Here is a 24616-nt window from a genome sequence, read left to right as displayed (position 1 = left end):
TTGCATTATAAAACTGTATGATAATATTCTGTTAAACTCATCAAAGTTATTGTGGTATATAGTCATCAAGTTTAGAATTTTTCAAGATGTATAAAACATTTATCTAATGTTATAACTGAAACATTAATCAGCCTAATCATATTCATTTACCTTAAAATCAGCTGCTGTGAGTTTTACCTTTCTCTTTGCTCTGTTTCTGTTGCTTTCAGTTTGAAAGTTAGGTTCATGGTTTGTTATGGTTTTGTCCAGGGAGTTAGTATGTGTATTTGAAATTTAATATTTGTTGTTTGTTCATGTGTGTGTTGTGTACTACTTGTATGTTGTAGGGTTAGCATTTCTCTTGACATTTCTTTACAGGATTCTCACCATCAATGATTAGTAAAAATTTGGCTTTTTTTTTCTTTTTTGTAGAATGAAGTGGTGGGGATCCGTTAGTGTGGGAAGGGAATGTCATTTGCACTACTTCATCAATATTGATTTTTAATGTTCACCCACATTTGGCTGTTACAATTAGAGTTTTATACCACAGCATATCTGGAGGTATTCTTGTTTCGCAGAGTTTCTTAAGCTTAATTTTCCAAGGTTTAATTTTTCTTGTCTGTTTTTTTTAATTAATCCATATTTCTGTTATATTATTACAATCATTTCATATGTTTTATTTATCTGTTCTCATAGACATGTTTATATGGTTATATAAGAACAGTTATCTCTCTCACACACTGTTACCAAAATTCAAATATCCAGTCTTCTTTTGAATTCATTTACACATAGCCTATTTTATCTCTTAAATTCATGTTCTTTATCCAGTAAATTATATTTATGGTAATTTTCTCCAGTCACTGCAGTTCTGCTAACTAAACAGTTGATGTCCCACTGCTCTTATAGTATTACATTTTTTACACGAATTATGAAGTTTACTCTTTTTATGAAGAGTTGTTTTTCGTGCAGCAATGCATCCATTATTTATAAATTGTTTATTCACTGTCAATCTACCCAAAATAATACATCTTGTACACACATTAATTGCACCAATTACTTACAATATCTACATAGCAATTTTGATTCAATGTACTTGTAACTTTGATATAATGTAGTTTAGGGGGAAAATGTGAATGATATAAAATTATTCATAATGTGTACGGTTACAATGAACTATACTTAATGAAGGATTCTAAAAATTAATTGCATGTTTTTTGAGGCTTTGTTTACAGTTTCTTTTATGATATTGAATTCATTAAGAAATTTAGGATTGATTTCAAGGATAGGTGTCTGTATGTGGTTAACCTAGTATTCATTGCAAATCTAGAAGAAGAAATGCTAAAAACTTTGTATAGTGTATAAAATCCTGCAGTGAATGGATTAGTAGCCATACTCACTCTCTATGAATGTGATATTCTGTTGGTGTTGGCAACGATAGTTATGCAAGAGATATAGTTTGATTTCAGATACATTGATAGACTTATTACTTAAAGTATTGATTCTCTATCAATATGTATAAATGAGAGAGATAGAGATAACAGATGGTAAACTACCCTTTACAAATTCTTTTGTAATTGCCTTACTTCTTAGTATGTATGCATTGGTAGTGTTAAAATTGTTACTTTTATATAAGTAATTCATATGCATCCAAAATTTAAATCTTGAGAGATTGTCTAAGTAAATTTCTATTTGTTAATTTGTTCTGTGCATATCATTTTTTGAAAAAAATACTTAAATCATATTTGATTTTTTTTTATTCTTGTTTCAAGAAAAAGGAATTCACATCTTTATAATATTTTATTGCTGAAGTTAAATCATCATTGCTTACTATATTGTAAAGTTTAGGGTTAACTGTTCTATTTAGAAATGGGCATCTTAAAAGCTCATAGTTTTCGTGTATATTCTTTCATCTTTATCTCACCAACATATCCTTATTAATATCAGTTTTATGTTTATTTTTCGCTGTTAGCATAAATCTATAAAGAGCTACCTTTCAGTTATATGTTGCATCATATGAAGTCTTCCATGGGGACTTTTACCCCTAACTGACTTCTATATAGTCAAAAGCTATTATTGAGAAGGATGGATGAAATGCATAAAATTATTAATTTTCAAACTTGCTTCACCTCATATGAGTTTGTGTTTTCAAACTGCATGTTAATCCTTATATAAGTGGTCTCTTTGGTATGGTACCATAAATGGCTACAATTTTTTCCTTGCTAGATAGACAAAAGAAAAGAAACTAAAAATAAAAGTTAAAATGGTATGAATGTGTAAATAACATTGTGCTTTGAGATGGGATACCAGCAACATATTTTCCACTTCATATTAGCTATACAAAGAGCCAATTATACTTTGCTACAGTATTATTGTAAACATTGTTCCAAGGTAGAAATTAGAAAGGAAAGTGAAGAATCAAAGAAAAATAAATGCTTTTTATTACAAAATTTTATCATTGCATGCATTACCATAGGCTTGTTAGTCTATATATCAATGGAGATTTAGTAGTAATGTGGATCATCTCAGTGAGTGGCAGTTAGATATATTATATCCTGTATCTGTCATGGTTGAGTATGTACTTGTATGCCTTTGCTTTTACAACTTGCAAAATTTAAAGCATCTGTGAAAGTAAAATCTTAAATTTTATGTAAAGGTTCTCTTTTCCATTACCCCACTCTAGATGATCTTGTCATATGTCAATTACATCTGCTCCCACAGCAGCTGAAAATAAGAGCCTACCTATTATTTTCGTATTCTGCCAAAGTCAATTAGATGTTTAATGTACTAGTCTTGTAGTTATATCCTACCATCTTTTCACTTTCACATAGTTTTCTTTTCTGTTAATTTACAAATGATTGTGATTTTAAGAAGCTGTATGAGATCTTAAAATGTAAATATTTTTGGATATAGTTTTATGAAAGTTCCTGCAGAAACTTTAAGTAGAAAACTGGTAGATTAAAATAGCTTTACTCTCTATTAACTTGGAAGAGGAGTAGTTTTTCATCAGCTTAATTAGGAAATTCAATCTCTCAAATTAGTACATTTCCTATTTGTCATGTCTTTACATTGGGAAATAGTGGAAATTATTTTCTGTAAGAACTGATTAAAACATAACCACTTCTTACTTTCTTAGGTTTTGAAAAGGTTATTTACTGTTCATACCTTTCTCATATAGATTCATACAATATAAAAGTGAGTCAGTATATTTATCAGGTCTTTAAGAATGAAATGTCTGATTTTCTTACACACCAAGTTTGACAGTTGTTAACTCTAATGTTTTAGCCTGATAATTCTTTGTTTTACAACATTGAAGAGTTACATCATCACTTTTCGAAATGCAATTCATGGTGTTTGATTATATTGTGAGTTTTCACTTATAAATCAATTTTTGTGAACTTATGGATAGATTAAATATTTGTATTGTTTATGAATATGAGTTCAGTCATGGAACCAATGCATCCCAGACAGCTTGAAACATCAATAAGGTGTTTGGTGAAGATGTGGTGAATGAGCACACTGCATGTCAATGGTTTGAGAAGTTCTGGTCTGGTGACTTTAGTCTTGAAAATCAGCTCCATGGTTGACCTGAGACCAAGATGGATAATGAGCTGGAAACTGTAGTGGAAGCGGATACATCTCAAACTACATGTGAATTAGCAGCAAGGTTTGATCTTTCAATTCCAACTGTATTGGACCATCTGAAACAAATTGGCATGGTAAAGAAGCTGGACAAGTGGGTACCACATGAACTGAACAAGCATCAGATGACATGTCATCTTGAAATTTGCTTTTCTTTGCTGTCACAGCATAAAAGCAAACTATTTTTGCATCATATTGTTATGTGTGATTAAAAATGGATTCTTTTCAACAATAGCAAGCATTCTGCATGGTGGTTGGATAGAGACGAAGTGCTAAAACACAATCCCAAAAAGAATATTCACCAAAAAAAGCTAATGGTGTCTTTTTGGTGATCTAGCACTGGTGTCAGCCACTATTGCTTCATGAGACCTGATAAGTCAATTACAGCAGATGTATACATCAACCAACTGGATGAAATGATGAGTGAACTTGCAATTAAACAACTGAGATTGGTCAATTGAGACAAGCCAATTCTCTTGCAAGACATTGCTCAACCACATGTTGCACAAAGAACACTACTCAAATTACAGCAACTGAACTTGGAAGTACATCCACCATATTCACCACACCTTGCACCAACTGACTATCACATTTTCCAGATATTTGACAACATTTTGCAAAGACAAAACTTCAAATCTGAAGAAGATGCGAAAACAGCCTTTTGTGATTTCATCACCTCTTGCTCTCCAGAATTCTTCACTACCGGTGTAAATAAACTACTGATAAAATGGCAAAATTGTGTTGATAATTTAGGTGCATTTAGCTGCGTTGCTTTTTGTTGAGATAAAGTAAAATAAACTTTTAGTTCAAAATTAGACATTTTATTCTTAATGACCTGATACTATCCAAATTTGAATGATGTTTAATTTTCTAATTATACCAAGCTAGATATATCAGATGATACATTCAGGTCATAAAAACAAATGGCTATCTTAATGATAAGAATTCAGTGTTATCTCATTATTATTATATTTGTATTAGCATACACATGCTTACTCTTCTAATTTCAACTTCTGATGAAGAGTAAATTTATTTAACCTTACAATGTAGATAGTAATGGGAAGCAACGATAGTAACATTTCTTTTATTTTATGCTATCACGGCCTTTGTTAAGATTTTCCTATACTGTAATTGGAAGGAAAATTTAATATATGATGCTGTGCAAATGTTTCCAGATGATTCTGTACCCTTCATTTCATATATGATAAAGGTGCTCATGAAAAGACTACCTCCAAATTAACACTTGATAACTTTTCTCTCTTTTTAAGTATCAACCCTGTAATCTAGAGATTTGGAGCTTTCACATCTCCCTCAATGTCAAACCTTTCATCACCAATAATTATGTCACAGTAAATACATAGCCTGTAATTTCATTACAAGGTAATTAAATTGCATGCCTAAACATCAACAATAAATTCATTGTCTTGCTTATTATGCATGAATGAAATCCATCACTATGCATTAAAGAGTGCTTAGGTTGCATTTCATTAACAGTAAAAAAGAAATTCAGACCAAAAAATTTTCTCCTAAATCTGAAATTTTTTAGGTTCCAAAAAAGGAACAATCAAGAAATGAAATTGTAACTGAACAGCATATTGCTGGTGTGGAATTTCTGTATTAGGAAAAGGAAAATATAAAAGTAGTGCATCGAGATGTCAAAGTATCGTCAATGAATTTCCAAATATCGCAAAATAACAGATTATTGAAGAGGCCTTACTCATTATTTGCTTTCTTAGAAGGTTTCTGCAAATTCAAAATAGTGTTGTCTATTTACTAATCCTAATTTTTTTCTTTTCTATTTTTAAAAGTGATTTTTGTTTTTCTTTTTATTTACGTTCTACCAATAAAAAAACATGATGAATTTACAAATATTGTATTTAGTATGGCAATTTTTTTACCAACAGTATATTGGTTCTTGATGTAATTACTTTATTATGAAATTATAGGTGATGTATTTGCCACAAAGAGTTTACAGTGATCCTGTCAGACCTTCTTAAATGTGATTCAAATTCTCTTTATTCAAATCTTTAATAATGGAATAAATTATCAACAAATAGTTCCACAAAAATATATGTTTGCTTTTTTCATTGATTATAATTTTGGTTTCATTGAAGTTACCAACCTTACTGGTAACTTTTATACTATTCACAATGCCCAGAAAAATATTGAGATGGGTTGCTAAAACTCAATTAGTCAAAAGTATTTGATACAGTTAGCATCAAATACTTCTGATGTAAATTACATCTACTAAATCCCTTACTTAGGGATGCATGTCCAAAGAAGACTATAAGAACTCCAGTTTACCTTACAGGCAGAATCAGCCATACATACGTTAGTACCTTCTTTGATTTATATGTTATGTATTATCATAAACTAGGATGCTATATCTCCTACTTAATATTTTTTCTGTTAATAACTTTGTTGTTGACTTCCATAATTGTATCTGTTCATTCACAGACATTGTCAATTACTCTCTATTCTTTCATAAAGTTAAAGTAACTTAACACTGTTTTAATTATAAACTAAAAAATTCTGAAATATTGTGTTACACAAAATTTACAAATAAGTATGTTATAAAAAGTACTTTAAATATTGTGTAACTGTTACTTTGGATACCTAATTGTTGCTATCAAAGTAATTGCAAAAATTGCAGATAGTAGATGGTGCTTCCTCTGAGCATTGTTTCTGAGGGAACTGTTTTTTCTTTAGGAAAATAAGTCTATATGATATATTTTATCGTTTGTTTCAGTCATTAGACTGTGGACATGCTGGAGCAGCACCTTCAATTTTTAGTTGAATGAATTGACCACAGGAGTTATTTTTTAAGCCTGGTACTTATTCTATCAGTCTCTTTGCTGAACCGCTAGATTACAGGGATGTAAACACACCCTGGTCATCAAGTGGTGATGGGGGGTGGACAAACACAGACACACACACACAGTGGGTTTCTTTCAGTTTCCGTCTTTCCATCTACCAAATCCATTCACAAGGCTTTGGTCGGCCTGAGGCTATAGTAGTAGACACTTGCCCAAGGTGCCACACAGTGGGACTGAACCCACAACCGTGTGGTTGAGAAGCAAGCTTCTTACCGCACACCAAAATTTAACTACTAGAACTTTTAACTTATAAGGAAATCATTGTCAAAAAGTTTTCTGAACTTTTACAATTCAATTTAAATGGAAAGTATTGCACAACTTTGTACATGTATGAGTGCGCGTGCACACACACTTGATAGAAACAAACCCTTAAGTGTACTTTTACATGAATTCACAATGAAAAATTTTCATGATATAAAAAAATGGCGCATAAAAATGTAACCTATGCCAACCTGCTGGAAAAAGAATAAAGCACAAAGCAATTTTTTCTTGTGGTACTGACTGAATCCTTAAAAAATTGTTTGCTTATTAAATCTATTAAGTTTCAGCTATCAAATATAATCCATTTTTATATAACATTCTTGCAAAATAAGCCAAATTCTTATCAAGATGGAAGTAAAATTTCAATGAAAATTAACTGAAAATTTATGCATTAAATTCAAGCCAACTAGAGAAAGTAAATGATGAGAAGTTATAAGTTTTTTCTCTTTAGAGGTTTTGGACTCTGTCATTTAGCACTGAAGTTAAGTAACATGCTTCACTTACTTTTTAAAAATGTTTACGTTTATATAAGTGAACAGGAATTCTTTTATTTCTTTACACAAGTCAGTTTGCCTTAGAAATAAAAAAAATTTGCTGTATGGGAGAAAATTGTTGGCTTTTGCTTATGACATGTTTAAGCAGTTCCAACTGGGAATTGAAATTAAGCTCAGTTTCATGAGGCCACACAATTGCACCATAGTGCTTATTACTTCATAAATGGAAAATGGCGTATACTGTTTAACAATACACATCCAAAATTTCAATATTTATATAATAACCTACAAAAACAGAAAGCTTGGAAATTAATGTTATGAACTAGAGCAATAAGGTATTATTTTACAATTTTCTAAATATACTTCATATTCATCAGTATTTACTTTATTGTTGAGAAATTTATGGTCTATATTCAACTGTAAATGGCTTAACATTTGTATCTATATGCATTTGTTTTGAAAATTAGTTTTTAGGTAACTAGACATTTTTTCTTTTTTTTTTTGTCTTTTGGAATAGTTTCCATTGTGTGAAGCGATAGTATTTAAATCTTGCTTGCTGGTGAACTTCTTCATCTGATGATAAACTTTTTTTTTATTTTTGAAGATTAAAATCAAAACTAGTAAAAAGAATTTTCATATTTGTTTCAAATAAATTTGTTAGCCTATGAAGTATTAAGTCTACGTGGAACTCTGATGTTTGTAGTATTTTGATCAGTTGCAAGGCCAGTTTTATTTCAGTATATTACTGGTAGATATTTAACTGAGTATAGAAGTATGAAGAGGAATGTTGACAATTAGATATGGTAGTCATTGTAATCATCATTGTTTAACGTCTGCTTTCCATGCTGGCATAGGTTGGATGTTTTGCCTGAGGACTGGCAAGCCAGGAGACTGCACAAGCTCCAATAGTATGTATTATAAGATATTTAGTTTGGTGCTCCACACTTTCAGATACTTCTTCTATAGCTGTTATTTGTAATGATGAAAGGTGTTCATCACTAATGATTTTAGCCCATGCAAACATGGTAAACTGAACATTAATATGATGATGTTGATGGTGATGATTCATATAATTTACCTCTATGTTGCCTTGTTTCCAACATCTGCATTATTACTCTCTTTATCAGCTTTTAAAATCCTTTTGGTGTTGTGATCTGAATTGTCATGATTTTTATTATTTCTTTTTATTTTCTGCAAAATCAGATTTTGTTAATATTATTTAAAAATAGAAAATGCTAGAAATTAAACCATTATGCAAAACTGGAACATAGAATTCTTCAGGCTATTAAGACTTTGAAATTTTCACAGAATTGCTTTCTAGAAGTTTTCATAATAACAACACCCAATAAAATAAATTTTTCAGAATAGTAACCGCATAGTTAAATATGAATGAAGAAAAACAAAGATCTCCAGTCATCATTATCATCATTCTATCTATGTACACATCAGTGGATGTGTATATAGTCCCAGACTGGTTTTGAAATATCATGTATACATCTAGGAATATGACAAAGATGAAACACATTGAAACCTCATTTAGAAGTAAACATTTAAAAGATGTCTCATTTCTATTGATGAGATTAATAGCTTGAAAATTAATAATCTTATTACTTTGAACATTTACTTTACCCAATTTCTTTTAGTTCTTTTAGGTACTAATTGTTGATATACCAAATTATTTTGCTTTTTAGGTACTCTTAGTTATTAAAGTGAATACTATGTAAACGAACATTTTTACTGTTTTCAAACATGAAGCTTATGACTAAAGTTCTTTTATTTAACAAAACAATTGCAGTCATTAGTTACACTTTCCACACTAAGTTGGTAAAGAGGACAATTTTCTTTGTTTCCATGAATTAGAGATGTTGATACATACTTGACTGCATGTATCCTGTATATAAGAAATATGTTGGAAAAGTATATTAGTCAAATTTGGCACAGAAGGCACATGGGTATAGCCTTAAGTAGGTAATCATTCTGGTATTACAGTTATATACTCTATTGATAGACAGTATTATTGTTAAGAGGAATGATAAAATCATTAAAAATAGACTTACGATAAGCAACATGGCAGCAGCTGAAAGCTCTCTCCATATACTCTGCAAACTGAAGAAACCTATGCAGATGGACCAGTTCCTGGTACAAAGTTTTTGTACCACTACCTCATAGATATATGACTGGGATATGGTAAATACACCAGGGTATAATTAGTCATAGTAAAGCATCATGATGTATTCACTCTGATGCAGGGAAGCTATGGCCCTGTTATTAAGACAGAAGAATTACGTTTTTGTGTGTTTTGAAATGTTAAGAAACTAATGTCTCTTGCACAAACTCCAGAAAGCCAGCTGATAATAATGGAAAACATGAAGGCCAAAATGCTTTTGTGATAGCTAATTTTCATATAATGCTAGCAAACATTTATGTAGACTGTAGGGAAGAGCATAGAGTACATTTGAGCATGCCTAAGGGTCAATGTACTGTAAACTATTGACCAGTTCTGTAGCTGGGGTAATATCACAGTATGTATCATAACATTGGAGTAGCATATTACATTTGGCCCTAAGAGAAATGGAGCAGGTTTAGAAGTAATAAAGAAAAAGACACAATTCATAGAATAATAGACAAAAGTTAGGTATGTCTAACAAGAAATGCAGCCAGAAAAAGATTCCTTGATGTCCTGAAAGAAGAGAAATGTTTTGAATTGATTAATTTGATCACAGAAATATGTTGCCATTGGAGGTTACTTGCAGTAAGGATTAACTTATTCTTGAAAGTGTTTAGGTCACATCAGAGAATAGTGGATCTCAAAGGGATAGAGAACTGATATACGGAAATTGTCACCAAGGAAATATATATTAAAACAATGATGATTCCTGTATATTTTAGTTTAAATGATATAATGATTTGCTGGATAAATTAATAAATAAGAATACAGAATTGTACATTCTGTTTAATGTTTTACCTACCATCATGTAGGTAATGAATGGATAAACTACTGGTGTTTGACATATTCCTTTTATTCCTTTTACTTATTTCAGTCATTAGATTGCAGCCATGCTGGGATACTGCTTTGAAGAATTTTTAGTCAAATGTATCAATCCTAGTATTTATATTTTTTTAAAGCCTGGTACTTATTCTATTGGTTCTTTTGCCAAACCACTAAATTACAGGGATATAAACACACCAACACTGGCTGTCAAGCAGGGGGGGGGCAGAAAGAGAGAGAGAGAGAGAGGCCCACACAAACACACGCACACACACGGCAGGCTTCTTTCAGTTTCCATTTACTAGACCTACTCACAAGGCTTTGATCAGCCCAAACCATGTTGTTGGGAAACAATCTTCTTACCACATGGCCACGTCTGTACCTATATGATGATGATTGTGTTTGTGTGTATATGGATGTTTCATTTTATATCCACTTCCAAGTACTAGCATGAACTGGGCAGGTTATCATAGCCCAAGTCAGTTCTTTACATAACTACCCTCCTACATTTCATATTCGGCATGGTTTCAATGGTGGTCGCCCTTCCTAACACCAGCCACTTTACAAAGTATATTGGGTAAATCTTATTGTGGTACCAGTACTATAAAAATTATTTTACCTTTGGCAAGAGTAGTGTCTTCTCTACCCTATACTGTTTCTGCTTGTTCAAGGTAACCTGACTGAAAGGATGAATAAAAGAGACAGTCAACGTGGAGAAATCGGGATGAACGTATGAAGCAGAGTGATGGTAATGAGAGAGTTCTTGAAGGGAGTTGTTGTTAGTTGTTGGCAGGTGTTGAATAGGAAAATAGTGTGAGTGGCATGATGTAAGGCAAGAGTTATAGGAAGGAGACAGGATGATGTTAAAGAAGTGAAAGAGAGTAATGAATGTCAACAATCAGTGACAGAGAAAGGAATTGTGTGTATGTGTGTGTGTGTGTGTGTGTGTGTGTGTGTGTGTGTGTGTGTGTGTGTGAATGAGTGATGAGTAGTCAGAAAGATGGCTGATGTTGAGAGAGTGAGTAAACACAGGTAATGGTAAGAGTGATAGTGCTCCATAATGATGAGGTAAGGAATAATAAAAGAGAGAATGATGGTTAGTAATAAAGAAGGGTGGTGTTATGGACAGTTGAAACAAATAGATCCTTAATTATACTGACAGTGTGGCAAGAAAAAGAAGTCATAGATGAAGGTAGAAGATTGGATGTAGGCAGACATAATGTCATCTCTCATTAAACAGGAAGCATGATAGATGAGGGTATGAAAGAGAAGGAAGATGGAAACTTCACAAAAACATAAAAGGCAAGAGACCCAGGTGTAGATTTATATGCCATTTTCAGTTACCAGCAACACCAGTTTCCTATCCATTTTCACCAAGTATGTATAGGCCAGCATTCTGCAGTGCAACATTTTCAGTACATGAGATTTAGCTGTTTGAGGTCAGTCTTCATTTTGGCTTATGTTTTCCTAGCTCTCCCATTTTTTACAGGTTCCATCCACTTTGAAAGCTTGGCACTTCTTTATCCAACTCGTGCATCAACTGTCCATATCAGCTCAGTCTTCTCTCTTACATATGTCTGGTTCTTCTTATATCTAGTTTTTTTCCTCTTGGTTCACTGGTTCTCCATCATTCATGCACACTAGCATTACACATTCTACATAGCATGCTTGCTTCACCCCTTTACTGCCTTCACTTCTACATTCAAGGCACCCTTACCACTACATCACACTTAGTACACAAACATTGTACAATCTGCTGGGTGCGTGTGTGTATTTACATTATGCTACGGGTGCTTGCATAAAAAAGCAATAACACAACAGAAAATTTAATACATATAGGAAAATGAAATGTATTAAATGATAAAGTCTATATGTGATAACACATTATGACTTGGTAGTATACATAGGAGTGCTGCAAAGTCATCGGTCAATCAAAATACCTCAGTGTCTAGCTCTAATATCAGCTACATATATGATTTATATGGTAAAGAACATAACTCATTACATATATTACTCGGGATAAGTTATTTGAGTTAATTAAAAGTAAACTTTGTAGTAGTAAATTTGGAAAAGTTAAGTTGAAATCATGAAAATATTGATGAGTATATTAAATATCTTGCTTTACTGGCAAAGGATTGATGGTGTATAGAGATTGGAAATTTCATTTTGGGATAAAATTGAAAATAGAGAGTACCACTGCTCTTGGTAAATAGTTAAGTATTGATTCTTTCAATCAAGCTTTGATATAATCTTCCAATCTTTTAGTAGATACTTAGTAGTGACATTTGGTAAAGATTTAATTTGACATTTTGAAAGTCTGTGGATTTATTGAGTATGAGGCTCGTTCCAGTTATGTATAACCCTCAACATTTTGTGCCATTTTTTTTTATATGGTCTTGGTCTCGGTCTCTCAAGGATGTATCTACTTGATTTCAAATGTAGTAGCATGTTCTTTCAAATACCAGACGCAATAATTCCTTTATTTCTGAAGAAAGAAGTCTGGTTAAAGTATACCTCCTATATTACCTACATAGTGTTTAAGCATAATGTTTGAGTGTGATTTGGTGGAGGTGATTTCTCTCTCGTAGATAATCATTTCAGCATTACATGACTAAGTAGGGCATGCATTATTTCTATTGAAATAGTTCTTGGCATTGGTTGTTGAGTAGAAATGTTTATTAATGCTTATTGGTGGTTGAGAAGAAATGTTTATTAATGCTATGAAATTTTTAGCAATGTTAGACTTAGTATTTAAAGAGAAGAAATCTGTAAATCAGATAATGTTGCAGAATCTCTTTCTATTGGATGGGAGTGGTAATTTGGAGTTAAGGTGTAACTTGACTCCAAATTAACTCAAATTTGGAGTTGACATGTAAAAGTACCCATTACACTTTCGAAGTGGTTGGCATTAGGAAGGGCATCAAACTGTAGAAATTGTCAAATCAGACTGGAGTCTGGTGCAGCCTTCCAGTTGGCCAGTTCTGGTCAAAACCACCAACCCATGCCAGCATGGACAACAGAAGTTAAATGATGATGATCATGAAACACACACACACACACATATTTGTAGTATAAGATGTGGATTCAGAGAGTCAAATGATTATGGAATTTCTGCTTACGACACCAACCAGACCACATGGCATTGACAACCAAGTGAAATGTGATAGATAGTGAAGAGTGATGTAAGGTAGTACTAGTAAAGCAAGGAAATGAAACAAAAAGTAAGGAAGTAAGAGAAAGGAGAAACAAGAAAAAGCAAGAGAAACTGGGTCCATGTTAATCTGCCATACTATGGGGAAAATACTAAAGACAGTTTAGAAACTCAGTGAAGAAGTCATGCTTTTCTGTCAGCATCATTAAGTGAGGTCATGCCATTAGATAATACCTGTTAAACAACAGTCACAAATTCAACCATCATTCTGTCCCAATCAGATTTTCTAATCCATGCCTAATCAAAGTAACCTACTCCTTAACTCTCATACTACCTCTACCACCTGTTATTGAAACCAACTCCATCAATTCTTTGCTGACTGTTTTTTTGAGGAAAATGTACTTCATCTCTTCCTCACTCAAGAAAGTTAATTGGATCTTCTCTTAGGTCTGTCTTTTAACGTCTTTCACAATTTAAGCCTATTACTTTCAAGTCTGCTCTACAGGTAAAGAACAGTGTTACAACACAATGAATAAAATGCTTGTCATCATCAGCCTTGAGGTAACCTCCCCCTCCCTATTGCTATGCAGACACTCACCTTCTCAGTTAAATTACAACTTGGCTTTCTTGTGCTATGTAAGAACATGTTTACTAACTTTGAAGATCCAACCAAGATGTTTTTGCAAGCAAGATCTCTGCAAATAAAGCTGCAAACTTTGTTGCTAATTTCTTCCCAATCTGACACTGGACATGCACTAACATATCCAGGCAGTTCTATATTTAAGAGATGAGGAATTATGTACATTATTTACATTCGACGGATATTTGTCCTTATCTTGTTTGTTGTTAACACAACATTTAATGTTATTGAACACAACGTTTAACATTGACAAACATTGCAAAGCTGTGACACAAAGAGATATTGATAAATCGGGTATAGCTGATCATGTATGGAAAAATGGAGACCACTTCCCCCTGTGGGATGAAGTGAAAATAATAGACAGAGAACACCACTGGAAAATATGAAAACTAAAAGAAGCAGCACCTATGCTAGGACACAACAACCTCCTAAGCAGACCGAGTGCAGATATGAGCAGCATATGGGAACCAGTATTAAGGAAGGATAGGAAAATATTAGATTTATAAGCCCTAAAATTCACTCCATAATTACCCACGGGCATATGTCGTAGTGGTTAAGAGAGCGGGCTACTAACCCCAAGATTCTGAGTTTGATTCCAAGCAGTAGCTTGAACAATAATAATAATAACAACATCGAAAAATACCTTAGGAATGAGAACCCAGGTTCAAAATTTCCCCAAGACACCTGAAGAATGCTTGAGGGTATATCAGTCGAAACATGTTAACAAAAACAAGATGAGGACAAATATCCGTTGAATGTAAATAATGTATACCCAGGCAGCTCTGAATATGTGCCTACATGCATGTGTGTGTGTGCACATGCTTGCAACCCCCCCCCCCCCCAATTTCTTTTCTTGAACTTGTTTACCCCACCACTGAAAGCAAAATTTATTCAGTTACTATAATTCAACAATACAACTGGTTTCTTGGTGACCCAACCCTTTCAAGCGGCACACTCCTAAACTAACTCCTATCTTTGTCAGACTCTTCGATTTGGATATCATAATTTATGGAAATATATAATTCGTACTTCTCAAAGAAGGTAACTTTTCTGATTCCACCAATTCCCGACCTGTCACTTTTAATTCCTACATCTTAAGTATTGGAAACAGCCATTGACTACCAGTATGGCTTCTATAGAGTCACTTCTGGGGGATCTTCTTTAGTAAGAGAACTTAATATCACTTTTGTATCATTCAAGCAGTTTACCCTCTCTAGCCATTGGCTGGTCTCAAATCATCTGATGTTCCTTATCCACTTGTCAGAAATTTATCAAATGCCTAGCTGATGTTTTTCTACTTACTACTAGCAGCATAGCCCGGCGTTGCCCGGGTATGTAAGAAACTTTGTCGATAAGCAATGCCCTTTACCTTTTTACCCTCTTTTGTACTCATTGAACCGATATTTTGTAAAATGAAGCCTAAAAGGCATTAAGGCATTCAAGGCACCGTTCCTTTGCATGCATGAAGAAAATCTATGACAGTCAAAGTGCATTTTCTGGTTTTGTTTAGCACACCCAACCCAGTTCTTAAACTATCGCAGAAAAATCGGTTTGCTATGTGTGCCACATTTGATGTAATTAACCGATTTTTTCCAGTAATAACGTATCCTGTTGGAATCAAAAGGGCCATATAGCTCCTTGGAGTAGACATGATGCTCGCTGTGAATTTCAAAAAAAAATTCCTGCCAATTTGTTAAAGATATTGTCGAAAATTGCGATTTCCCCAAATGACATGATTTTATCGATTTTTTTTCTGATAGTAAGGTATTGCATGGAAAACTAACGTCAGAATTAAGTTTCTTAGGGTAATATTAAACTTCACCGTGAGTCTGGTGAAAATCGATTGCAAGTTGCAAAAACTACAGCGGAAAATGTGTTGCATATGATAAACTTAGATTTTCGACCCCACGTCAAATTTATCGATTTTTTTCAGAACTGGAGGAACTTTTCAAAATTTTCGCTGCGTTAATTTTGAATTATGACATTGGGCTATGTGTGTGTCAAGTTTCATCAGAATCAGTTGAAAGCCGTGGTCAGGGTGAGGGTACAACCTGACAGACACACAAACAGACAAACTGCCTTTTATATATAGAGAGATGTCTGGCCACTTCATATTAATCTTCAGAGCGTCTTATAATTTAGTCCCTCTTCTAAGTCCATTTACTTCATCTCACTTTAATTGATTCTATAAAAATACTTCTTTTTTCTCTATTTTTATGAAAATGATCTTAACAGCTTTTAAAAAAGGTAAACTGATGAAATTCAAATATTCTACATACAGAATATTTGGGCACTCTCTTGGATTCCTGAAAGTTTCATAGTTCCAAGTATAAAGAGTATGTGATCTTTGAATGGTCATTTTGTGTTTGTAAAATGTGAAGGTTGGGGGTAGTTATCTTCTACCTTTTGACCTACAGATTTAAAAAATAATTTTTTGTAACTAAATACTTTCAAACTTCGGACACTGGTAGAATGTGTCATATAAAACATCTTTTACTCTTAGCGTTTTTGAGAAAAGTTTATATTTACGAAGTTATTTCATGTTAAAGTTCTCGTATTTCGATAATTTCAACCAATCAGTGACGTGTATTCAGCTGAATAAAATTACTGCCGTTTGTTAACAACAGCTATTGGCGGTGTATTTTTCATTTGTCACTGTTATTTATGACATTGTTCGTGCATTTGTACTGGTTTTAAGGTGTTAGGGTTGTCATAAATAACAGTGACAAATGAAATATACACCGCCGGAAGTTCTTGTTGACAAACAACAGCAGTAATTTTATTCAGCTGAATACACGTCATTGATTGGTTGAAATTACCGAAATAGGACAGTTTTAACGTGAAATAACTTTGTAAATATAAGTTTTTCTCAAAAATGCTAAGAGTAAAAGATGTTTTGTATGACACATTTTACCAGTGTCTGAAGTTTGAAAGTGTTCAGTTACAAAAAATTATTTTTTAAATCTGTAGGTCAAAAGATAAAGATCCTGTTGCAGTAATAATCTGCACTAATGTTATGAGATAAATGAAAACTTTGGAATAAGTAATTTTTCTTGGTAACATTTGTTTTCAAATATAAATTTTGTTATTCCATAATACTATTCCTCCCAAGTATCATGTCCATGTCCAGCTCCAGATCAGCTTTATCATCACTTTTTTTTTAAATTTAAAAACAAACTACATTATTGAATGTGTCTTTTTAAGATGGTAGTGTGTTTGTGGGAGATTTGGTTGTTCTTTCTAGGTCAACAGACTGCATAGAAATTCCCTGTGTAATTTGAGTAGGTGAAAATATATTAATGAAATAGTGCTGCAGAATGTGCCTAAATGCATTTAAACTGGTAGGCAGTATATACATACATATATATATATATATAATATATATATATATATATATATATATATATATATATATATATATATATAATATATATATATATAAGATAAAATGCTATCAGATTGGCATGATGTGAAGCTTCTTTGTTGAAGACTCACCCACTCATATTCATTAGCAGAGAAACTATTTTATTTAGTTATCATTAATATCATTATTATTCTATTTTTCTTTATCAATAGTTTGTTTAAACATTTTAGTATCCTTGTAGTTCACTTGGCATCTTTATTATATCTCCTTCATGTACTTGTAGGTGAAGGTTGGCAGCCATGGATGACAAGCTAATACTTTGTACTTTTCAATATAGGACAGCCATTTTTCACTCAGGTGGCTGTTCCTGCTACAATGTAAAGGTATTACTTTTATCATTGAGCCTGTGTATGGTACTGTGAACACCTTATGCCAATCCCCCCCTTTTTTTTGTGCTGCACTTCTCACTTTTGTGACCTTTAAACATTTCTTAGACTCTTAATAGAATCTGTTTTGCTGTTCAACACTGACCCATTTTCCTTATGGAGATAAGCTAACCCTATTAATAATTTGTATCCAGAGTTAAAAAATGTATGAATATATTTTATTTTCCTCATATTTTGTAACTACCTTTTGCACTATACAATCTTAAAATTTGCTTTTTAAGATGTATATCTATATGGAATTAATTTTACCAAATTTCTGTTTTGGCAAAGCAGTCTTTAAAAAGTATTTTAAACATTCTTTTTTCAACTAGTCTTAACATAAATCAGCTGTTGATTGTATTTTCTGTGATTGAAGGATTTCTTACATTTTTTTTCTTTTATTATTAATGTGTTATTTTGACTTTCTCAATAAAACTAACATATGTTCTTTGTTATAGAAATTAACAATACTATGCTCTTTTATGTTCATTATTCTCCAAAATATTTTAAAGGTATTTAAGTCTTTTCCTTGGTTTCACAATTTTTTTAATTTGAAGAATACATTCTCTTTCTTGCTTCAAATGAATAAATATTGAGTTCCTGTCTGCAATTTAGCTACTCTCTAAAATGACTTTATTATGGTATGTAATAATCTGCCAATCAGCTCTTTAGTTTTACAATTATTGTTAGCTGATATCAGTTTCAAAATGAACTGTCAGGGACTAAGTACAGATCTGTTAAATTCAAACATAGAACAGACATATCTTTATATATACTTATTGAGGTCTTTTGTGGACAATTTTTTTCTTTTGTGTAGCAACTCTATACAAGCGTACATACGTCCTCAATCCTTTATCAGGCCATGTCAATGCAACTGTCTTAAGTGTTCTTTCTTTTGAAATAAGATTCTTAGCACACATTGATTTATTCTATTGGCATAATGAGACAGAGCTGTGAAGAACTCATTGTTATTCATTTCAGATTTTATTGCAGATTTACACTGTATTTTAGAAGCATAGTTCAAATTTAATAATTAAGCTGCCAATCCTATATTTTGCACATCCATGGACAGTATCATATTTAATATAAACTGATATATGCTATTGTATAAAAGATAACTATTGCTCCAATAGATAATAGCTGTCTAAGGCAATTTGAAAAAATGTAGTTAGAACTTGTTTGGTTGGTGGTGTCAGGGTTATTTACTTGTATTTTAGTTTTGAAATATTTTTACTTTTGTTTGTGTGAAAATTGGGGAGGATTTTCATGCTCTTTGAGATATATTGTAATTTCTCTTTAATTTTTATCTAATAAAAATCTGACTGAATTTAGAATGTAGGGTTACACCATTTGTAGATACTTACCTGTTGTAAACCAGTGAAGAAAACTATAGTCACTCAACCTACAAGAAATAGTAATCAAATCTGACCCAGACCATCATAGTAAAAAAATGATGCATGACATAATGTGGTTCTGCGTTCCTTGTACATAGATGAGATGGTGATGGCTGGAATGACTTAGATTAAAGGTCTGTCCAATTAGGAGCTGACCTGGAACTAAACAACATCTACAGCTTTTATCTTTCTTTGCTCTCTGCTTTATTTAGACGACATGAAGAACCAAATAGAAGAAAATATTGCCAGATTTAAAACTGGATGATATTCATAGGAGATTGATTGGAATTTTATTACAAGAAGTGAATTGCATGGCGATCCTTTCTGGTGTTCTTGTAAATAACTTCATAAGGGAATACTTTCTTTGTAAGATAAAGAAAGTGGTTTCTCTTATTGTATCAGGAAACTCATAATACAAAGATTGAGTTTTCTGAAGGATATTGGATTTGTTGCTTGTATAAAGTTATGTTAGACTACTTTGAAAATGCTTTTACTTTGGATAGTTAATTTTAAAATGATTTTTTATTATGTGGTTAAAAAAGTTACTGAAACCTATATGAAAATGGGGGGTTAGGACGGTCACTTTGATAATTGATGAATTTACATTTGATGTTAAAAAAAAAATTCTCAGGCTTCTCCAGTTTATTCTATTTTTAAAATTCAGTTTATGATAACAACTGGGAAGCAATTTTCAGAACTGAATATAATAAAACAAGTTCTAAAATACATATGGTAGGGAATAAATAAGAATTGTAAAACAAGTTGGGTCCAAGAGTTATGTGAAATCTAAGACCAAAAGCGAACACTTTACATTATTCTAATGTTCTAATGCAACAAACATTGACAACTAAAACCCAATTATTCAACGTTGACTACCAATGTTCAGCCAATAATATATTCTAGCATAGTGAAATAATTTGGAATTGTTATCTATTTAGACAAATACAAAGATAAGTGTTGCACTGTGTTAATGAACCATTTTATGACAATGGAATGCTAAGGGATGAATTTGCTGAGTATGATACATTCATTGGATTTGTGACAGATTCCGTGCAATGGAACTGAAAGAACAATTAGAGGTATTGAATGACTGGAGAGATTGTTATCATGATGACAACAAAAACAATTCAATACTAAGTGGTATAGTTCTGATAAAATATCTTGGATATGATATTTTAGATGATTTACTTTTGAAGTTCATTCTAGGCAACTTTAAAATTTAACTTCATTTTCGCATTTTGTTATTAATTTTCATACTAGAAACAATGTTAAAATTCAAATGTATTTTGCTAATTTTTAGCTTTACAGCTGGTATATTTCTGTTTATTTTTTTAACAATTAATATGGTTCATGATGTAACAAATTACCATATTGACACTATAGTTTGGATATATTTAAATTACTGAAAAAGATTGAAACTCTTTTATGCCTTAAATAAAGTACTAAAAAGTTTGTATATGTGATCTTTTCTGATAGAATATTATATATTTTTTTTCTGGCTAGTGCATAAGAAGTCTCTCACTTATATTTATGAAGCAGTCCTGTTTTAACAGTTTTCTTGGACCATTTTATGTAACATAAACTATGTATAAAATAACGATATAAATTTTTCTTGGAAGAAGTTATGAGTAAAGCTAGGTTTTTAAAATTAGACAAGAGTGGATATTTGTGATTTCTCATTTTTTTTAGACATTGTTTGATATTATTATACTTTGAGAAATTCAGACTGGTGTTCTTATAGTAGTTATAGTCATGTTTCAGCTATTGTACTTCTTCAGGTCGCTGTCACATTCAATAATTTTCTCAGAATTTCAAATTGAAACCTCTATTAAAATCTGCAGTGATAAATTGTTCTCTTTCTATTGTCTGCACCAAGGATATTCTATTTCTTATCATTCTACTTGTGATTTTGTTTGCTAACTTGTTCTTCTCGAACTAGAAGGTATGTACTAACTCACACCCACTAGCTAAATTACTACATTTACATTCACTATTCCATTAGAGCCATTTTTTATGGTATGGACAGCAGAATGAGAACATAAATTCACGAAAAGTTTCAATTCAAAATTCTGAGAATCATATTGAATATGAAAACTGAAGAGAACATAGTCAAAGCATTGTGCTTATAACAGCCAATGTGACACTACTTCAAATATGTCAGTGTGTAATTCTAGTGAAGTTGTATCAAATTTAGGCATTGAAAGTTTTCAATAATGAAGCTATGTCAACATTTCTTCACTGACAAAAGTTATATTTACTTGAATTTGTTTTCAGTATTTATTACCCATAAATGTTTATATCTATGTGTGCGATAATAATTTTTATCTGGTGTTTACTGATGTTTAATGACCAAGAAATTAGAAAGGAAGCTAAAGCTTTTGATAGTATTTTCCTCTTACCAAAGGAACAGCCCAAATTTCTTTCTGTATAAAAGAGAAAATATATAATTTAGATCAAAGTTGTAAAATGATGTAGAATTGGGATACATAGAAATGTACTGCATTGCAGACATGATCAACCCATGGCAGCTTGAGAAAAAATGAATATTAAATACTCTCCCCCCTCCCTCTCTCTCTCACACACATGTGCCTGTATACAAGTTGATACACCTGAAAAAAGCATTTAGATTATTTTTTTCATCACAGTTCAAATGTCATTGGCTATGCATTTAATTTTCACTGGATGATACTTGTATTTTATATTATTAATTATATTTAGTTTGGTAAAAATTGAAAGTAGTATAATCATATATGTTGTGGAGAAATATTTTGATGTTAATGAAACTGATGTTTCAAATGTAACATTGAAGTTAACAACTGCAAATTCATCACACCTGATCTTTTGGACATTGCATTTTATGTCTTATTACTTCTCATAGGATAATTTTTTATTTGAAAAGTTAGCCAGAATTATTAATATCACTTTAATCAATGACTTTCAGAAAGTTTCTATTTGTGCTGGAATACCTGTGTGATTAAAATCACTTTGCAGACCTGTTGTATTATTTCCTTGACTAAAGAGTGAAATTTGGTTGAGGGAATCCATAGAACTTGTCAGATGTGTATATTTGTATGTATAGATTGATAGATATGGGATGGCAGAATTGGTACATTGAATGAAGATACCATGTGGTATTTCTTTTTGTTTCAGTCACCTCTATTGTGTTCAGTTAACTGGTTTTCAACCCCTATGGGGGTTGAAAACCCCCATAGTAGATAAAAACAAAAGCTAGACAATGTAATGAGGCTGAATATAGTAGATTAAAATCCTTGAATGACATAGAAGTATATGGATATTTCTTATGTAATATGAGTATATCTTAAGCATTATTGTGGGAGACAATACATCTAATGTATATCTCAAGCGTTATTGTTTCCATTGGAAAATTTTTTCATGGTATCTGTTCATAGAAGCAGTATGAGTCTAATGTGACATGGTCTAGACTGCATGTGAATGACCCCAAAACAATCGGAGGAATCAATGTAATGTTTCTGAGGAGCATATGTGGTGAGAAGTAAAGTGAAACGAATTAATAAAAGATTGATCAGAGAGAAGCTTAACAATTCCTGGTGTAGTATAACAGTCTGGCACAAATCTCTCTATCCCAGAGATAGAACAGACAACTTTGCTTGGTATTTTCAGTTTTAGATGGATACATTGAAACTAGGGTAAATTATTTTATAAATATTGTAATTCTTCCAAACTATTAATTGCCATATCTTTGATGCTAACTGCTTCATTTAATATTAGATTGTACTTTATTTTGCTACATGTCAAGTTTAGTATCTAATTTTCCATATTTCTTTTAGATAGGTCTGCTGAGTTATTGTAATCTTCATAGCAAGCATAAGTAGGTATGATAAAACAATAGTGTTAGTTTGTGTAAGTGGATATATTTTTTAATTAATAGAAGGAAAGGAAAAAGATAATATGATATAATATAAAATAGCTGTGTTGAGAGATCTCAAATGATTCAACTGCAAACCTGTTCAAATAAGTTTCAACAGACTTAAAATTGTGTGTTACCCTTGTCATTAGGAATGTTAAAGATATACGATAGTTTTAGGTAATTGTTCAGTTTACATATGCAAAGAAAGAAAGATTATTTTCCAGTGAGTATAAAACCTTTCTGTTTCATAAAGCCTTTTGCATTTGTTTGTGAAGACTTTTCTGTTATTTAGATAAGAAATTTACTTAACTCTCCTTCTCGCCCCCCCCCTCTCTCTCTGCCGAATGTGGTTGCTCAATAAAGAAAATCAATGGGAGAAAGAGTATCTGCTGAATGTTGACCCAACAGAGGGACCAGCTATCTGAGTTAACAGTACCTTGGTAGATACAGCAATTAAGAGTATAAAGACAGGGAGAGCCCCCGGCCCATCAGGAATTACTGCAGAGATGCTGAAAATATCTGGCAGTGTCAGCTATAGCCTAGTCACGTGTATAGTTAACCAGGTGATACACGAAGGAGTCATACCCATTGACTGGTGTAGCAGCATAATTGTCAACTGCTACAAAGGTAAAGGTGATGCTTTAGATACAAATAATTACAGAGGTATCAAGTTGTTGGATCAGGTAATGAAGGTCATGGAGAGGGTCATAGCCCAACTAATTAGGGAGAGAGTCAGTTTAGATGAGATGCAGTTTGGGTTCATGCCAGGGAAAAGCACCACTGATGCTATATTTCTGGTAAGACAACTACAGGAGAAATACCTAGCCAAAGGTAAACTTCTGTACCTGGCTTTCTTTGACATGGAGAAAGCCTTTGACAGGGTCCCCCGATCCCTTATCTGGTGGTCAATGAGGAAACTAGGGATAGATGAATTGTTAGTGAGAGCTGTGCAAGCCAGTACAGGGACACTGTTAGTAAGGTGAGAGTTGGTAATGAGTATAGTGCAGAATTTCTGGTAGAGGTAGGGGTCCCCCAAGGTTCAGTCCTCAGCCCCTTCTTATTTATCAGTCCTCCAGGCAATAACAGAGGAATTCAAGACAGGATGACCCTAGGAGCTCCTCTATGCTGACAACCTTACTCTAATTGCTGAGTCACTATCAGAACTATAGGAGGAGTTTCAGGTGTGGAAGCAAGGATTAGAATCAAAGAGCCTTAGAGTCAACCTAGCTAAAACCAAAGTCCTAATAAGTAGGAAGGCAGGCAAACCACAAATCCCTTCAGGTAGATGGCCCTGCTTGATCTGTAGAAAAGGCATAGGTAGAAACTTTATAAGATGTACCCAGTGTAAGCTATGGCTACATAAGAGGTGCAGCAATATCAAAGAAAGGCTAACTGGGAAGATAGTTTTTGTATGTGGCAGATGCTCAGGTGCAATAAACACTGAAAATTTGCAGAGACCAACTTCCGCCACATTCCAGGGAGAAAAATTAGAAGTAGTTGATAGGTTCCCTTACC

General features: G+C 32.6%; 1 protein-coding gene across 5 annotated transcripts in view; it reads left to right on the top strand.

The window, feature by feature from the left end:
- Window positions 1-24616, top strand: part of LOC115211787 (PH and SEC7 domain-containing protein) — a 197482-nt gene that overhangs the window by 60219 nt on the left and 112647 nt on the right. The window contains exon 2 of one of the 5 annotated variants that reach the window (XM_029780474.2): window positions 17677-17776. The exons of the other annotated variants lie outside the window; for them this stretch is intronic. The gene's annotated coding sequence lies outside the window, so the exon portion shown is untranslated. The remainder of the gene's footprint in view (window positions 1-17676; window positions 17777-24616) is intronic. 5 annotated transcript variants of the gene reach the window in all.

The sequence above is a fragment of the Octopus sinensis genome, linkage group LG5 (assembly GCF_006345805.1).
Source record: "Octopus sinensis linkage group LG5, ASM634580v1, whole genome shotgun sequence".
Classification (NCBI taxonomy): Eukaryota; Metazoa; Mollusca; class Cephalopoda; order Octopoda; family Octopodidae; genus Octopus; species Octopus sinensis.
This window is presented reverse-complemented; position numbering and strand designations above follow the sequence as displayed.